The following is an 18,023-nucleotide window of genomic DNA, read 5'->3' as shown; positions in this document are numbered from 1 at the left end:
CTATATTGAGTACATTAAAGCCATATGGTACTGTGGTTTCATCCCCAAGAGATGCCTCATCAGCTAAGAGAAGCATTATGATCAATATGTATATTACTCATTTTTAATAGAGTGTACTAAGCTGTAGAAGATTATTGTTCCTGCCAGTTGCTTGAAAATATGAGGTGCAACAATTATTTTAAGATTGTTGGAGAGTTACAGTATTCTCAAGATATAGAAAATATGTCTTTGTTTTGTTATGCTTAAAACTTGAAACATTCTCTAGCAGCTGAAATCCCCCAGAAAATGGTCTAACTAGAAAAGCTAAAACCTATAAAAGGTAAAAACCTAATTTGAGCTGTAATGCTCAAACAATTTGCTAAATATGGCTTCTCGGAAGGGAAATAAAATGAGTTAGAGACAAAAAGATGAGAACGCTGTTTGTCATTTCTCTTGGCAAAAGGATGTAGCATCTGCCACAATTATGCCTATTTCACTGTTAAAAATAAAAAAGTGGCAAATATTACAATGATTGTTGCAGCCTTAGCAATCAGAGAATGCTGGATCTTTTTAAGACTCATGTTACATATTCCTCAGTAGATTAAGAAAAATACCACACCAATAGAAAGTATTTCATTAACCTCTGACCTGGTGGAAGCCTTTGCAACTGCAGACAAAGTAAACTGCTCTGCATAGCTAAGCATGCAAAACCATGGGCATGAAAGATGAGCATAATTAAAAAAAAAAAAACAAAACAGACAAATAAACAAACAAAAAGCCACAAAGCCAAATTTCAGTTATTCTAGAAACAGCAGAACTGCAAATGTTACAAAGTTGAGTGTGAAGAATATAAGACAAGGCCACATCAGGAGCTGGGAGCAGAGATGGGGAATAAGGAGTGGGAAAAGTCTCTGCCCCACTGGTGACCCAGAACGTAAATATTATCTTCTTACCCAAAATATATATAAATATTATTGGTAATGTAAGGTAAGGTAAGGCAATATTTATATATACCAATATATAAATATTACCCAAAAGGTAAAAATTGCCCACAGCACAGGGCAGCTCCTCCATGTCTGAAGACGTGGCTAAGGGTCAGGTTTAGAGGAGTTTCAGCTGGAATGGGAAGCTAAGGACCAGATGGAGAGTTTAGACTTAGAACTATGTCAAGAAGTGCATTTGCATGGGGCTCCACCCACACTAATAAATCCTTCAGTGACAATTCAGGTCCAGCTCTTTGAATGTTGCCTGGAACTTTCACCCATTTCTGTTTTAAAATCCGATTCAATGAAAAGCTTTTAAACTGAGTTGCTTCTTCAGCTTCCAGTGGGGAGGATGCAACACAGCTCAGCAGTCAGTTAAGCTCAATCAACTTTAAACATCCTTTCTAAAACAAGTAGCTCCTTACAATTTGATGTGACTGGATGCCCTTAGATTCATCTGTATTTTGTTCCAAGAAATGTTCACTGTTTCTTTGAATGCTTGATTCAGTATTTTCTAAAAGCTTGATTCAGTATTTTCTAGAAGCTGACTACATAGGAAGAAAACCACTTTCATTCTGAAATACTCTCACAGAAGTACGCTACCAGGATACTGAAAAAACACCAAGGAAGCACCATGACAGAAACCCTCATGTGCTTTTCATCCTCTTAAAGGCCTCAGGTGGACTTCAGCTCTCATGATGCATGATGGCCCTCAAGCTTTTCCCATCTGTGTGTTCCTCACCAAAACCTTCAGCAGTCAGTGGTCTGCTGTTTATGGGTCACTCACCTGCCCTCTGATAAACTGGGGGTGCCACAAGTCCCTGGGAAGTTCAGCAGACACAAAGGACAGGGCTGACAAATCAGAAACACCATGCACTTGTGAGGACAGCTGTAGCTTTTCTGACATAGCTCTTTTACATTCTCCAAGCCATCCTATTTAGATGCCCTAGAAAACCATTAAAAAACCGGCAACACTCTCACAGACAGTGGGAGCTCAAGCTAGGCAGAGTTTCTAAGCATGCATATGTCTTTTTCAAGCAATTGACATGTTCTTCCACAATCCTCAGTTTTATTTATTTCCAAACCTCCTCTCCCATCTCTTCCCTCCTGCATGATCTATATGTTATGTTAAACAATCACCCCTAGCACATTTTTTTGCTTCCCCTCTCAGTTCCAGTTACATTAATGATGCCAATGCTTTTTTGTGTACTCCTAATCTCTTTGGTCATGCATCTTGCATTCATACAGGTGCTTTCAAACACTTATCAATCCTCTTCACCCTCCACAACAATACTAGTTCTTATTCCTATTTCACAAATATTCTCTCTTGATAATTTTTCCTTTCTTTTTTCCTGCTTTGGACACACAGTGCCAGTTTCAGTGCTGAATCCCAGTTTTTTTTGGGACAGATTCCTTCCCTTTCCTTTCGCTTTGTTTTTACCCCTCAACATTTATTTCTGTGCCAGAGCTAGAGGTTCTTTATCAAGACCTACCTCCTGAGACAGTTTAATGCATTAGTGCTTCTTTTCTTTTCTTGCAATGCTGTGTGCCCTGTGAACTACTCATTAAATAAGCTTAAGCAACTGCTGCATTAATTGCCTCTGCAAACTCTTTTGAAACACTTCAGGTTTTAATCTACCTCATATCCATGCTACCAAGTTTTCCTTGTGTCACTGGAAGTGTTCCTGCAAAAACTGTTTCTGTTACTCTTTTTCAACATTAATTCAGGTGTAAAGCTATACTTTGGGTTGGAACAAGTCCAGTACTGTTATTTTTGATGATGGACACCACTTTCTTCCTCTGGGAGATAAAAAGGTCAAATTATAACAAGCTGTTTTGCCTTGCTGCTTCAGGCTGCCTCTGGTCCAAACGATGAAATCATAACAAATCAAATGCCTCAACTAACTAAATAATCAAGCACATCACTGCTCAGAGAGAGGGGTAGAAAGCTGGAGGGTTGAAGAATCAGAAGGCTTGCAAAAATCAGCCTGTGTACATATGGCAATGAGTCTTCTTGAAGTTTCCCTGTCTGTTTAAAAGAGAAGCAACAAGTCAGGGCTACAGGCAAACAAAACCTGATGTACAAAACACACTGCAGACACATGGGAAAATACAGAAAATACAGAATTGTCATGAATAGACAAGGAAAACACCACAGTGAGAAAGTTCATACAGGCTGCGAGATTTCACCATTTCAGGAACTCTTAACTGTCAACCTCTTTTCCCTCTTCTCAAATCTTTCAGTGGAGGCAGCTTTTGACTTTGATTTTGATTTTGAGAGAGAGAGCCATGGGAAACACAGCTGATAAACCTAAAGGAAAGCCACTGCATTGTTACACAGGAGAAAAAGGATGAGAGGAGAAAGGCAGTTGTCCAACAATGCCAACAGTGCAGCTCAATTGCGTTTTGCTAACAGAGGACTAGAATTGAGTATGACATATTTGGCAAGTGCTCAGAGTCCAAATAAAGTGTTGAAATAACACTTTATAACAGTTATAACACTGTTTATAACACATTTATAACACAAAATTAAGAAATTTGCATAGAATTTGAGAATGAAAGGGCATATCCCAAACACCACCTACCACTCTCCACTCACTGTAATATATCTAGTCAAATTTGAAACTATAATTGAAATATTTTGTGCTACCAAATACAAGAAGGAATATCACTACAACTGGCACTGATGTCATGGATGTATCCCCCAGAATTGCTAGTGAAACAACTGTGAATATTGACAGGAGAGGGATGGTCTTCAGAGGCCCACATGACCATCCAAAAGAGAATTTCTTTCTCCACTTATCTGATCCAACAAGGCCCTTCTTAGGTTTTTAAATGTTTTAAGAGAATTAAAATCAAACTAGCATCCTTGGAGGTGAAGTTGAATACATGAATAGTAGCTTCCACCTCTAATGACAAGGCTATGCTCAAAAAATTCCTCTTTATCAGCTGGTCTGAATTAGCAAGTCAAAAGAATTACAGCATATGGACAGGGCAGAGGAGAACTGCTAAACCTGACAAAAATAGACTTTTAGAGGCCAACAGCAATATCACAAGCCTGATATTAGAAGATGAAGTTCCTGAAGGTCTGTGTCTGAAGTATCAGACCTGGAATCACTCACCAGTCCCAGACGTATCCTGACTCCACTCTGCCCAGGATCCATGTCAGGACGAGGGTTGAGCACATGCCACCTGCCAGACAACACGATTTCCAAGGGAAAAACAATTAACAAACCTTGCCTCCAGACTTCATACAGATCAGATTTACTGCTCCACCTAGACAGAGCCTTTAAGTTCTCTTAGAAATGAGCCAGTTAATTAAATCAGCACAGAGCCCTTGCACTGCTGTTAACCAGCCCAGACTGCTAGCACAGTCTCGTTTTCCAACATGAGCAAACCCATGTCCTGGCTCCTGGACGCCCTGAAATAAGAAAGATCCTGAGAGTCTATAATTAACATTTTATCTCAGCTACACTTGCATGAGTCTGGAGTAAATTCAGGGAGGAAAATGGAGATATTTCTGATTCCAAGCCAGATAATTCAGGTGAGGGTCTGACCACCCAATATGTCTGCAGACAAACTCTTATGCCCACTTAGGCATGAGGCACATTCATTTAGGCAGCCAGCTTGCACCTGGCTGGTTTACAATTTCTACCATTTCCTTTTTTCCCCTGTCAAATCTTCCTGCCCACAATAGATGCAATTCATGTTCTTTTGATGGATGGCAAAGAGTAGGTTAAATTCTTGTCCCAGTTTTGTGTGTATAGAGTTGTTAAGCATCAGAAAGGAGACTAGCCAAAAAGGCACAGCATATCATCCTGCAGATCATTAAGTGGAAACGTAATCTGCCCCACTCTAGGTGTCACATCCAAGAAAAGACCACAGAATTAGAGAAGCACAGTGCTCTGAGCATGGGAGTACTCTGTGTTCCTCTCCCTGCCCCATGTGCAAGCATCGTAGCCAGCAGCCAAGCACAAATCAGCATTTTACACAAAAAATCTTAGAACCTGATAGCAGATCCAAACAGCAATTCAGCACCATGCACTCTGAAGTGGTCATGTAATTTGTATATTATGATAATCTGGTTTTCATCTAACCTGCTAATTCAACCGTTGTTCCATTTAAATAACTGGCAATCTGACTCCCCACCCATGCTGAGGAACATGCACACTGCTCTCCTGCAAGGATACCATTGACCTGGACAAAATGTCATGAGAAAAGAACAAAGATAAATTCCCAAGGGGAAAAAAAACAGCATTCACTTTCACAGGAGCTTATCTCCCATTATATATCTTAAAATAGGTAAAGTTTTGAATATTTAGAAGGAGAAATTATTTCTAACACTTTTTTGAAAGACTCACTTTCAACACTTTACTGTAGGAAGGGTTTGGGTTTTGTTTTCTGGATTTTGTTTCATTTTTAAAACATATCTAGACTATATCTAGACTATCTACAGCAATGGGCCTCTTTCCTAAAAGTGTTATGTACTGTTCTGGTTAGAGCCCACCTGGAGCACTGAGTACAATTCTGGTGTCCCCAGCATAAGAAGGACACAGGACTGTTGGAGCAAGTCCAGAGGAGGGCCACAAGGTTGATGAGGACTGGAGCACCTGCCCTGTGAGGACAGGCTGAGAAAGTCAGGGCTGTTCAACTTGAGTGGAGACCTCAGAGAACATTCCAGTATCTGAAGGGGCTGCAGGGAAATGGGAGAGGGACCCTTCATCAGGAGCTTTAGTGATGGGACAAGGGAGAATGGCTTCAAACTGGGAGAGGGGAAATTTAGGTTAAATATACAGAAGTTGTTTGCTGTGAGGGTGCTGAGGCACTGGAACAGGTTGCCCAGAGAATTTGCCCTGTTCCTGGAAGTGTTAAAGCCAGGTTGAGTGGAGCTCTGAGCAACCTGGTTTTGTAAAGGGTGTCCATGGCAGGAGGCTGGAATTACATGATCTTTCAGGTCCCTTCCAATCCAAAGCATTCCTTGATTCTATGGTAATCAGTCTAGCAGTGGCTATGGAACATCTACATGGCTCTTTCTAATCAGCCACAATAAAGACAACGAGGATCACAAGGCCACACAACACTGCTAGGGACATTCCTTCTGTCAAACATTCCTTCAAGGCAGGGCCCAGCCTTGTCTTTAAACACTGCAAGTGAGGTTACAGCATGCAAACAGCAGGGCTTTCAGCTTGGACAGTCACTTACACAGAGGGGACACAACCCCTTCCACTTTTACAGCATTTCACACAGTCAGCAAGTACAAGGCAGTGAAGAAGCCCATCCACAAAATGCTATTAAGCATTCTAACCCTAATTACAAAGTTTGTGGGGTTTCTTTCAGTTTTCCACTTCAGTTTGGAGTGGTCAGCCACCCTCACAGTATTACAAGTAGCATAAAGAAGCTGCTGTCCCTTTCAACACATGAGCTAGAGGGTACAAATTGCAATTAAAAGGCATATTCACACCATTCTCCACTTCTCTTCTTCTGTACCAGAGCACAGTTTTTCTATGTTGGTCCTCACCAATAGATGCACTGCCATGAAAGGAAGCAAGAGAAGTTAGTAATGATAAATTCCTCATTTAACTATTATATTAAGAATATGTAAAAATGCATATGTTGCAGGAATTTATGTACTCAGTTTATTAGGCAAGAGCATTGAATATGCCTGTTGTACTTTTTCTTTATGTATTTATTAATTTTTTTTAAATTGGAAGATTAACGGTATGAAAAGAGAAATAAATTGGATCTTATTCCAGAAAAAAAAATGTAGCCTGGATTTCCTAAGTGTTATTCAGCACAGTGCTATTTTCACAGCTCATTTCAAATTTTACAAATGGTCTTTTTCATTACAAATTTTCAGGCCAATTCTGTTAAATATAATAACTGAAAACTTTCCATAGACTCACAAATTTTAAGAAGTTTTTCTTTGCCTCATCAAAATTTTCTCTTTTCCCCTTGTTTCCTTTCCACCACATAATTTAAACCAATGGGTGGAAGTTCTACTCCTAAATAAATCTTTTTTTCCCTATTGATTACATTGCCACATACATTTTTTATATAGTGGAGATATTCACATTTTAGATGGGTTTGTGAGGTTTGTCTTTAACTTAGATGTTACTTTCTTCAGCCTTCTCATCATTTTAGGCTTCCTCTCAAGACTTGGATCTCAATATGAGCCAATCTGACTCTTCAGGGCTTTCAGATGCAAGTAGTGAAGCACATTTGCCCGAGTTGTAGAAGACTGAAAAGAGGAGAGCACAAGGAGCTGTGTTTTGTTAATCACTTTAGCAGGACTTCAGCTAAACTTGGAACTTACTTGAGGAAAGCCTAAAACTCAACAGCGGTAGGTACACACAAATTGCACCCGTGTGGAAAGTAGCTCCTTACTTGACAAAGAAAGTAGAAAATACTCTCAGTACAGGAGTTGGGTGCCAACACTGAAAATATTTCACTCCTGCAGTAGCCAGGCTGCCATGCTTGGGTACAGAGGGAAATCCTTTATCATGCTCCTTTGTAAATGCATGTCAATGGGATCTGGGTGTGGAGAGTGTGGATTGGGCAATGGGGGGAAACTCTGTGGACCTGCCTGAGCTGCCAGTGCCAGATGTCAAAAATCAGACACAAAGATCCTTCCCTGAGGAGCTTTCTGACATGAAAACTGCAAGAACTTGGGGGCACATGGACTGAGACTGAGCTGAGATTGCCATGGAAAGCGTTATGAAACTCAAGTGCCAAGCCTGCAGGAACACCATGGGCTTTGATGTCTCCTGGGCACTGTCATTTAGGGTTTAGCATAGCCTGAGTGCTTTTGGTTTGCTTTTCATGATGGTCCCCAACCATTCTGCAGCCTTTCCATGGGGACTTCAACTTCCAATGCCCTCATGGTTTATCTTGCACTGATTTCAAGCCCTCGAAATCCACCAGATGTGAATAATGACAAACAAACCCATTTATCTTGGGAAGACGAACCAAAAGCAAACATGAAAATAACCCTGCACGTTGGCTAAAAGTTCCCTCTGGCATCTCTCTTTGGAAATAAGAAATGCAAGTCAGAAATTCTTCTTTCTTATTCTTACAAGCTAAGCTAATTTTCCTCAGTCACACAGAAAGGAGTAGAACAGGCTATCAATATAGCTTAATAACGCCGTCAACTCTTTGCTTTCTGCTGCAGCAGTTGGGATTAAAACCTGGTTCATTCTTACCACAGGATCTTGTTTGCTTTCCCCTCTGCAACATTAAAGTTTGTTACTGTGGGATTATGTCAAATAACCACATATTATTTCTTAGTCCCTCAATTCGGAGCCCTCCACATCCTCTGGCTGGGCTGGGTCCTGAACCACAGCTGACAATTTCTGAAGAGCTGCTAAGGCACTCATCTTGTTCACTCAGCTCCTGTTCTCCTGTTCCCTGAGCAAAAAGTCAGTGCCCAAGAGCTTAAATTCCTGCTCTCTGCTCACCTGCAAGATACCAAGAGAAAAAAGGACAAACAGTACTTGTTCTACCAACCACCACACACTGCAACTATGTCATTAATAGGATTTGTTAAGGTTGGAGAGAGTAACCAAAACAACCTATAATTTCCCTGACAGCTCCAGCTGAAGGGCAAATTTCTTCTGCCTGTTCTGCACTGTGGAGCTTTAATTGTATATTCCATTCCCAGAGGGCTAAATTATACTCTCAGTTACAACCATGATATAATTAAAGTTAATGGAGTTGCTCAGGTCTAATTGAGGGCGTAGTTTATTGCAGCAAATGTTACATTACAATAAATCATTGAGAAGGATTCCAAGCTTTATATATCACCCAGTTTCCAGAAATCTAAGTTAAAAGTCTTTAAATAAAGCTCCACTGTAGTGGATAATTGTCCTCACCAAAAAAATCAATGGCTATACAGTAAGCAGATAAACACTGAGCAGCACATTCATCACTTCTATCAGATTCTATAACTGTCTTATTTTTTGATAGTTTGTTTGGGTTTGGGCTGTGATTTTTTGGGTGATTTCTTTGTCTGTGCGGTTGGGATGTTTTTTTTAATACATTTTAAATTGGTATAATGGAAAGAATTATTATGTTATAATGGAAAGAATCCTATTTACAAACAGATATCTGATAAAGAAACAGTGCCACAAACATACCTGCTGTGCACTACAGAAACAGATGTTAATTCTTGCCTCTATGTGCACACACAGCAGAGAGAAAGGGCTTGTCCTCATCTCAAACATGTTACTGTGCAGCCAGCAAAGGCCTCATTCCCAACACCTGTGGACAGAACCAACACAACTGAGTTTTAATCCAGCTAGCCTGGGTGCCAGTAACAGTAAAACCAGGACAAATTTGCCCATTTAAAAGCCATCCTTTGGTAAAGTGTGCCATTACATTCCAGTATTAGCTGCATGAGCTTTGCTAGTACTCCCCCAGGGCCTGTAGCAAACCCAGTGCTTTATGTCTCTGTGCTGCTATTACACCTTTCAAAGCAGAGTGGATAAGATCTGGAACATGCAAAGTGAAAAGTTTTCATGTTAAATTGTCACACCAGTTTCGTCTGCACTAACATGACCGGAAATCTTTATCACCTTGTTCCAACAAATAATCCCTTATCTCTACCACAGTTCTACTGATCTGCCATTGTTACACCTTCAATTCCTCAGAGGCACATTAAGCTAAACCACCATTAAAATAAAAACTCTGTGCTTCAAACACTGACAGATAATGCTGAGATTCGAGTCCTTAAATGTGGTTATTCAAATTAACTCAACATTAAAATTAGCTGCTTGCATTCTTAAAATTATGACAGATTTGGAAAAGATAACAGGGTATTTTTAGTGTTCAGATTTTATAGCCAATGCTCAGAAAAGCCTCTCCCTTTCATTTAATTTTGCCTCATATTACCTTTTTGCTTCACGCTGCACTTTAACACCTTTAGAGACAGAACATTTCATTTCCAGGTCTGAAGTAGATGGAAACTCTTTGTGTGTGTGTAGCAGTGTGGTGTCTTTGTTCTCTTTATCTTAAATTCTCTTTTTGTGTTTCTGGTTTGCACAGGCTGTTTCAGGAACTGCTGTTGGCAAAAATCACTTTCTCTCCTTTAGGCTTGGTGTTACCCCAGGGAGTCTGGGGAGCCCAAACCTTGTCCCCAGCTATTAAATAACTCTTCTTTCTTTAGTTCACCATTTTTACCCTGCAAGCACTGCTTAACCACACTGGAGTTTTTACAATCCGAAGGCCTGAATGGATGAATTATTAACTTTTTTTCCCCTTTTTGTGGGGAGCAACACAAAGCATCGGCTTTTAAAAGTTAAACACGGATTATCTCCTGTGACTGGGAGTGATAATTGTGCCATTAGCAGCCATTTATCCCAACCCTATCCAGTGCCTAAGGGTCTCCAGATTTCAAGCTCTGGCTCACTTGCACTCTTGTTTTATTGCCTGAAGTCAGGGAAAAAGCAGGTCAGGATGAAGGTGAGCCTCTTAAAAGCTCTACTCCGGCTCAGGTCCCTGTGCCTCCCCTCCTGAAAGGAGGAGGAGCACAAAATATTTGAGGATCCTTTCAGCAGGGATCTCTCCTCAGGTAGTCGGCTGGCCAGCAAATTGGAAAGCATATCACGTCTACTTATGTTTTTCCCCTGATATTTTGTACTCACACCACTGCATCTTTTGAAGATTTCTTATTTTAAGTGGAGCCAGCAGTTGGAGACTGCCTGTCTGGTTCGACCACCACTGAGCAAGCTTTCAGTCCTCAAAGGTATTTTAGATTAGTCTCCCTCTCTCTCCAGATATATCTATATATATATATATATATACACACACATATACATATATATATATACACACACACACATATATATATATATAAATACGTGTGTCTGTGTATATGGAAAAATATAAATAGACAAATGAAAACGCATATAACCAAATAAACGGAGACATTACTTATTTAAAAGTTACGCTTTTACACTGTTTATGTCAGAGTTGATTTTTTTAAACTTCAATTCTTTCTTTCTTTCCAGGTCTAGACTACCACAGAATTATGTGCCATTTGCCTTCAAGTTCTTCACTGCTGGGGTTTGGTCAGCTTTGCACAGATCAGAAGTGGCTTGCCAGGATTCCCTGCCAGCTTTCTTTGGTCTTAAGAAAAATTGATTTGTGCAGCTGCAATTATATCCTTGTTGGTAACAACAAAAAGCACAATTACTTTGTTTCAGGAAAGGAATATACTCACTTTTTCCTGACAGGATAAAGTACATGACCATTCTGTTGGCTGGATCCCTGTCTGTCTTGGAATAGATAAAAATGGATATCAATAATAGATAGCATATAATAATTATATAATATAGACTATGGAATGGAACATATAGAATAAATGATGATAATAATAAAAATAGATATAAATAGTTATAAACCTAACAGGGTTATCAGTTGCACAGGAGTAGCCTACAGCCTTCTGGAAGTGCAGACACACCAAGAGTGGCCCTGCACAAGTGGTTAAGCACCGGCCCAAGTCAGCAGCTGAATCACATGGCCAGTCAGAAGACTGTGCTGGCAAGAAAAGGAAGAGGAATTCAAATGTCTGGCCATGGAAGGAAAAGAGCCAGCAGCAGCTGCTAAAGCCAAAATCAATGGGCTGCTCAGGGATGCAGCAACAGGGCTGGCATGAGCTAGACCTGCTCCACCATAAATGAATGGCTCTGCTGGGAGCTTTGTCAGCTACTGTGCATCAATGGCTCCAGCAGCTCCCATTCCCCTCAGCACCGAGTGTCTGCATCTTCTGTGGCTTTTGATCACACAAAGATTTTGGTATGAGGCTCAGGAAGAAGGAGAGTTAGGCTAACCCCAAACTAACATCCAATACCATGCACATCTTGCAGCATATGTCTTCCACACTCGATGGAATGAGTGAAATCAGATATTCCTGTGTTTAGATTATTTCAGGCAAAAGCATCTCTTGGGAAGATTTAGCCCTCTTCCACTCTCTAATATCAACCACACAGTGATCATGACAGCAATCTTTATCTGAATACTTTTAGCAGCTGTTTCCACAAGCCAGTTTGGGAAATGGAAAAGCATCTTTTAAACTGAATGTTTATTTCAACACTTTTTTTTTAGGGACCATCTTCATCACAAGTCAGTGCTTCAGTGAATTTTACTGAAGATTGCACCAAGCATAAAATATAAATACATGGAAATAGTCCTGTTGGTCATTAAATTCAATTAACTTAATTGGAGTTGTGGGGTTTTGCACACAACCATACAAGAGGTATGAAAAATCAAAGGTATAGAAGATCGTCAGCTGCAGGTGTGCATACCATTATACAGCATTTTTTAGGAGAAACACATGACATGAACTTACTACAGACACACTGTTAACTGGCCAATGCACATTTGATTCATATTTTCTAGAGAGGTAATAAGCAATAATAATACATCTAAATGGATTATAATGGGCTTGAGAGATCATATATGGCTTTAGAAATGTTTCAAAATGCTGCCTGCCACTCCTACAGACAGGAAGAAATTATCTGCCTTATTTATTTTTTTAGTAACCATCTATTTATCCAGGATTGTATCAGACTGTTGCTGTAATGTCTAGCCATTTTCCAGGGAAATTATGTGTGAGCTTGCCTTTTTTTTTTTAACCTCTGAGCATTTTTGAGCTTTTCGCTGTCTTACAACCAGAAGAGCACTTAGTCTAAGGGTGCTTGAAAGGACTATCAAGGGAAAGCTACTCTGAATAATTGGGTTCTTGCATTGAGTGTTTAGAGTGGCACATGTGCTGGTCACTCTTATTTTTCCTGGCAGCAAGCTCCACAGCCTCAGCCCAGCTCCTGTGAACATTTTGTTTCCTGTGGTTACAAGACTTTTCCTATGCTGTTGACAGCTTCATTTTTTCAGAGAAGCAAAGCTGTAGCATGAGGTCATCCTGGTTCATCTGCTATCCCACAAAAAAAGAAAGACTGGGAAGATTAGACTCATAATGTGTGGCATATTATAATATATAAAAAATGTGTTTATTCATTTCTCAGGAGAAACAAATATAATGCATTGATTTATAACTGCAGAATTGATACCCAGCATATTATGTGATTATTCTTTCCAGTTTTATACAACATATCAGGCAGCAAAATTAAATTCTGTTTGGATGAAAAGTCATACAATGAATATACTAAAATGCATCTCTCATCTTTAAGGCACGGTGTCACATAGCTTAAAACAACACTCTTGGGAAATTATTTATCTTTTTCCAAAATTCTTTATCTTTTAATTTTGTTTATGCAAGACCTGCCTTGTACAGACACAGTATCATCCAGACTTCCTGCTAAAGCTCTTACTCATCACAAAAATTGGAGAAATTGTCATTACTCTTGTTATTATTATTGCCACTGGCAGTGTAGGAGAGTTTCCCACAAGCAGATGCTCCTCCCTTTCCTCTGCTGTGCTCCTGAGCCTTTCCACTCTGACTGAAATACAAAAATGGGGCAAGACAAAGGTGCAAGGCACAGGAAAGTATTCCAAAATTCTTAGACTGGGACTGTGGTGTTTGTGAGGTCCCCAGGACGAGGAGAGAGATGAGAATCTGACTCCTTGTTCTCAGAAGGCTGATTTATTATTTTATGATATTCTTTTATATTAAAGAATGCCCTAATAAAACTATCCCAAAGAAAGAGAAAGGATACATCAGAAAGCTTAACAAGAATGAATAATAAAAACTCGTGACTGACCCAGAGAGTCCAACACAGCTGGACTGTGATTGGTCATTGATTAAAACGATTCTCATGGAACCAATCAAACATTCACCTATTGGTAAACAATGTCCAGACCACATTCCAAAGCAGAAAACATAGGAGCAGCAATCAGATAATTATTGTTTTTATTCCTTTCTGAGGCTTCTCAGCCTTCCAGGAGAAACTCCTGGGCAAAGAGGATTTTTCAGAAAGTATCATGATGACACGGGACAAATTCCTAAACTCACGGTATCAATGAGATTTAACCCTGCCAGCTTCCTCAGCCATCCACAGGGTCTGTTGTATCCCAATTCCCATCTCAATACCTACAGTTTAACAGAGCATTTAAGGCACGGTGGAGTTAAGGGAAGGGCTGAGCCCATTCCCACGAATGGATGGATTCATTGGCTCCTCTTTCCCATAATCAGAGAATATCCTGAGCTGGAATGGACCCATGAGGATCATCAAGTCCAACTCCTGGCTGTGCAGAGGCTGGAGATGGAGGCTGTACAGGGAGAGGGATGTTCTTATCTGTGGCACTCTGTTCCCAAGATCCCAGCTGAGCTTCCCAAGTTCAAGATGAGCAGCCAAAATGAGTGTGGGTGAGATGAGGCTGCACAGCTCATAGCATCCTACCTGGCTGCACAGTGCCCTCTCAGCTATCATTTCAATCAAAACTGACTCTTACCAAACATGAATAACTGCCTTGACTATTTAAACTGGTAACCTTTTTCTAACATTGCTGCTCATAATTAGATTTCACAGAAAACCAGACTGGTGGGTTTCTCCAAGCCTGACATTTTTATCATGTGAAATATGTTGGATCAGGTAATCAAAAGGCCTTAAGGTCAGGTAGCATGATTGAATTGCTGTTAGTAATTAAATGTGCAATAAATAACAGTATCTGCTGCAGCTAGCAAAGACCGTGTAGGTAGCTTCGTGTTCTGTTTTATAAATCATATTAAAAAAAAGTGTAGGGGTTGTTTTATATTAAACATGGTGGTTATATGTGCCAAAGATTTATTAGTCCAGTCTGTCTTATGGTGAGTGGCTGCAGTCCAGATTCATGTGGTAGAGTAATAAAAATTTTTAAATGGCTGTAGAAGTTGATGGACCAAGATGGAGTTAGTTACTCCATTGGCTGCCTGTGATGTCATAGCCATGGCTGCAGCCCCATATATATTTACAAGAGGTTTATTCCCCTTAATTTCCACCTATCTCATAATAACAATCAATCAGACACTCCAAAGCAGACTGTTCCTAAGAAATCACTAAATTTCCCTGCTGACTGGAGTGTCTCAGCCCCATCTACTTCACCCTGAACTCAGGGTCTGCAACTGTGCCCCTGAATTTCTCTGTTCCTCAGGGCTGATCAGTCTTTCCCTCCACACTTTGCTGGAAAGGAACAGCTGTATTTAGGGTTAGGGCTTGGGCAGGCTATGGAAGAACTTTCTGTTCCAAGCACTTAGCATGAGACCCTGCAAACACTTAAACACATATATAATTTCCCTTTTGCAAGTAGCCTCACTCACTTCAATGTCACCATTATGTGAACAAAGCTATAACCCTGCTCAAAGGTCTTCAGGAGACTTATTACCTATATTTTCAGAGGCCAAGAATGCTGACGGCTCTTAAAGAAAATAAAATGAAATAGAGATACGCATTATTTGGACTACGTTCAGAATTTTCTCTAATTGCTTTAATCAAATTCCCACCAGGCATTGAAATTAAATTGTCTACGTTAGCTGAATTCCACTGGTCATTACTGGCTGGCAGTGGTTGATGTATCAGATTTTCTATTTCTTGTTTTTCTTATGCATGGCTGTATTATACATAGACATTGCTGGGGTGTCTGGCAGTCTCCCAAAGAAACTGCCTTAACTTCATGGCAAGATTTTTTTAAAATACACTGTTTGGTGTTTCAAAATGGTTGCAAATTCAAATTTTGATCTTCTTTTTTAAGGCTTTCTATCATGCAACCTGTTGCATGAATTTTGAATGGTACCTTGTACTTCTATCTGCCTGCCATGAGTAGGCAGATAGGTATCTGCTCCATAGAGTACAATTAATTCAATTTGAGGAATTTCCTTATAAATTCAAGACTGGAAACTGGAGAACCTGGTCTGCACTAAGCAGAATACTATATTGAAGGACGCACAAAGTTTCTGGTGCTAAAAACCCTAGCTATAAAAAAAAAAAAAGAAAAAAAAAATTTGATTTTTAGTTTAATGAAAAAAAAAAAGATACCCCAAGAGCAATAGTTGCTCAGTTTTTAAATGAAAACTTAAAAAAGACCTCAAGAGCAAGAGTTCCTCTGGCTCACATTTTGCTTTTCTTTTTCTCTTTAAAACTCCTTTATTTTATAGATATGCCTTCGAATTAGCACTACTTGTTATAAACAATACTTTACAGGTTCTTTTCATTAATCTATTTCTTAAAAAATTTCTGAACTGATTTTATGGGGTTGTTTTTCCAGCCAAAACTGTTTCCAACCACAGTAACTACAAAACAATTAGATTCCTGTGCCCAAATAGTAAAGGCCTCTTGTGTCAATACCACATCTCCGCATCCCTGAGGAGCAGACTCTTTGTCTAAATTGAATTATAAATGATACTCTGGTGAAGGAAGTAATAGTCTAGTAGCACTTTAGTCTTAATGCCATAGCTGTGTTTATTAGTTTTGGCTGTTTGATAAATAGAGAGAGGTTTTAATTTAACATAATAGTTCTTCGCCTAGATAGAGAGCCATTAATTCTACAGCCAAGTAATATCCCTTCCCATGGGAGACTCTGTCAGAAAGGAAACAATATCAATTCAATTATTTTGTTTTCTGAACGTGCTGCAGCCTCGGATATTGACTTCACGTTTTTCTTCAGTAAATGTAGCACATATTATGGCACCAAATTTACTTAACCTGTACTCTTATTTTTTAAACTGAGAAATGAAAGATTCTTTATTAAACAGACACGTAAAGAATTGTATTAGCTTTTTTCTATGCAGCTATGATTCTTCTTCCAGCTCTGAAATTTTGTTGTAATTTTAAGCCATACTTTAACAAAACTCCAGAGATTTTACATACAGGGGTGTTTAATGCTCAAAATGTCTTTAGCTGCGCATTACTAATCACAAAGGATTTGGTTTAAAAACTGCTCTTTTAAGCAGCAAGATATTTTCAGAAGTTACCAAATAGAACAGGAAAAAAAGAAAACTGGCTAGGAAAAAAAAACCACACTCTCCAGAATACATTTGAGAGGCCTAATTATCACGCATGAGCTCCTATTAGAAGGTTAGTAACAGCAGCAGAAAACTGCTCTTGGATTATTGCTTCCTGTGCAAGGGAGCGTTCCTCAAAGCGTAATGGAGACAAATCCAGTGCTCGGCGAGTGCTGAAATGTGTGTGACTGCAGAAGGCCAGGCCTTGGAGCTGACCCCACAGGCACTTAAAAGGCTCAGTGAGACCGTGTGGTGGCTGTGCTGAGCGTGTTTCCAGACAGACGGACACCACCGGGCTGCTGTGCCAAGGATCTACAAGATTAATCTCTATCTACGCTCCCTGGGACTTCATATTGCATTGATAAGAGGACAAATGGCAGCCTGTGATGATATGGTAATCTCTGTGATATAAGCACTTACAGTTTGGAAATATTTGTGCTTTAAGTGGTAGCTGTATCTACCGTTATGGCTGCCAAAGAATTCTTTTTATCTGTTTTCAGTTGCTCGTGGGTTTTTTTTCAAAATGGATATTTTAGCCTGATATGTTCCATGCCAGTTATTTTGCTTAGACTCAGATGTTCAGGATAGACTGGTGAAATTCTTAAGACATATCTTGTCCAGAGTTATCTTTATTGTCTGTCCCAACTCCTTTTTGAAAAGCTGCAGTGCTATTTTGCTGTGAAGAAGAAATTTAATTTATAAACCAAGCTGCATAGTGCACTCAGGTTTCTGCCTGACAATCCACCCGAATTGAATACATCAGTTCAGGCTTAGACACATTCAGTAGAGCTTCTTTGGGACTAGCTGTGAGCAATTTTTCACAGACAATTTGCAAAGAGCAAGCTGCAGCTGCCAGCAGCCACCAGTATGCTAAAAAACACTGGGAGTGGACCTGGGCTGTACTGCACTACCTTCTACTGGAAAAACAGCAGAAGGTTTTACTACTCACTCTCATCTCAGAATAGGGCATCAAATTACCTCAAGCTATAATCCATCTCTTTCTAGTAATTATACTTTGAGTACTATGAAAAAAGCTCTTCATGAAAAGATCTAACCAGCATTTTTATTATTACTATTACTTGCCTATAGTTCTGCAAGCCCAGAAAATGATGACTTTCCACTTAGAAACCCAA

This window comes from Geospiza fortis, unplaced genomic scaffold (genome assembly GCF_000277835.1).
Source record: "Geospiza fortis unplaced genomic scaffold, GeoFor_1.0 scaffold276, whole genome shotgun sequence".
Classification (NCBI taxonomy): domain Eukaryota; kingdom Metazoa; phylum Chordata; class Aves; order Passeriformes; family Thraupidae; genus Geospiza; species Geospiza fortis.
The sequence above is the reverse complement of the archived record's forward strand: the minus strand, read 5'-3'. Positions refer to the sequence as shown.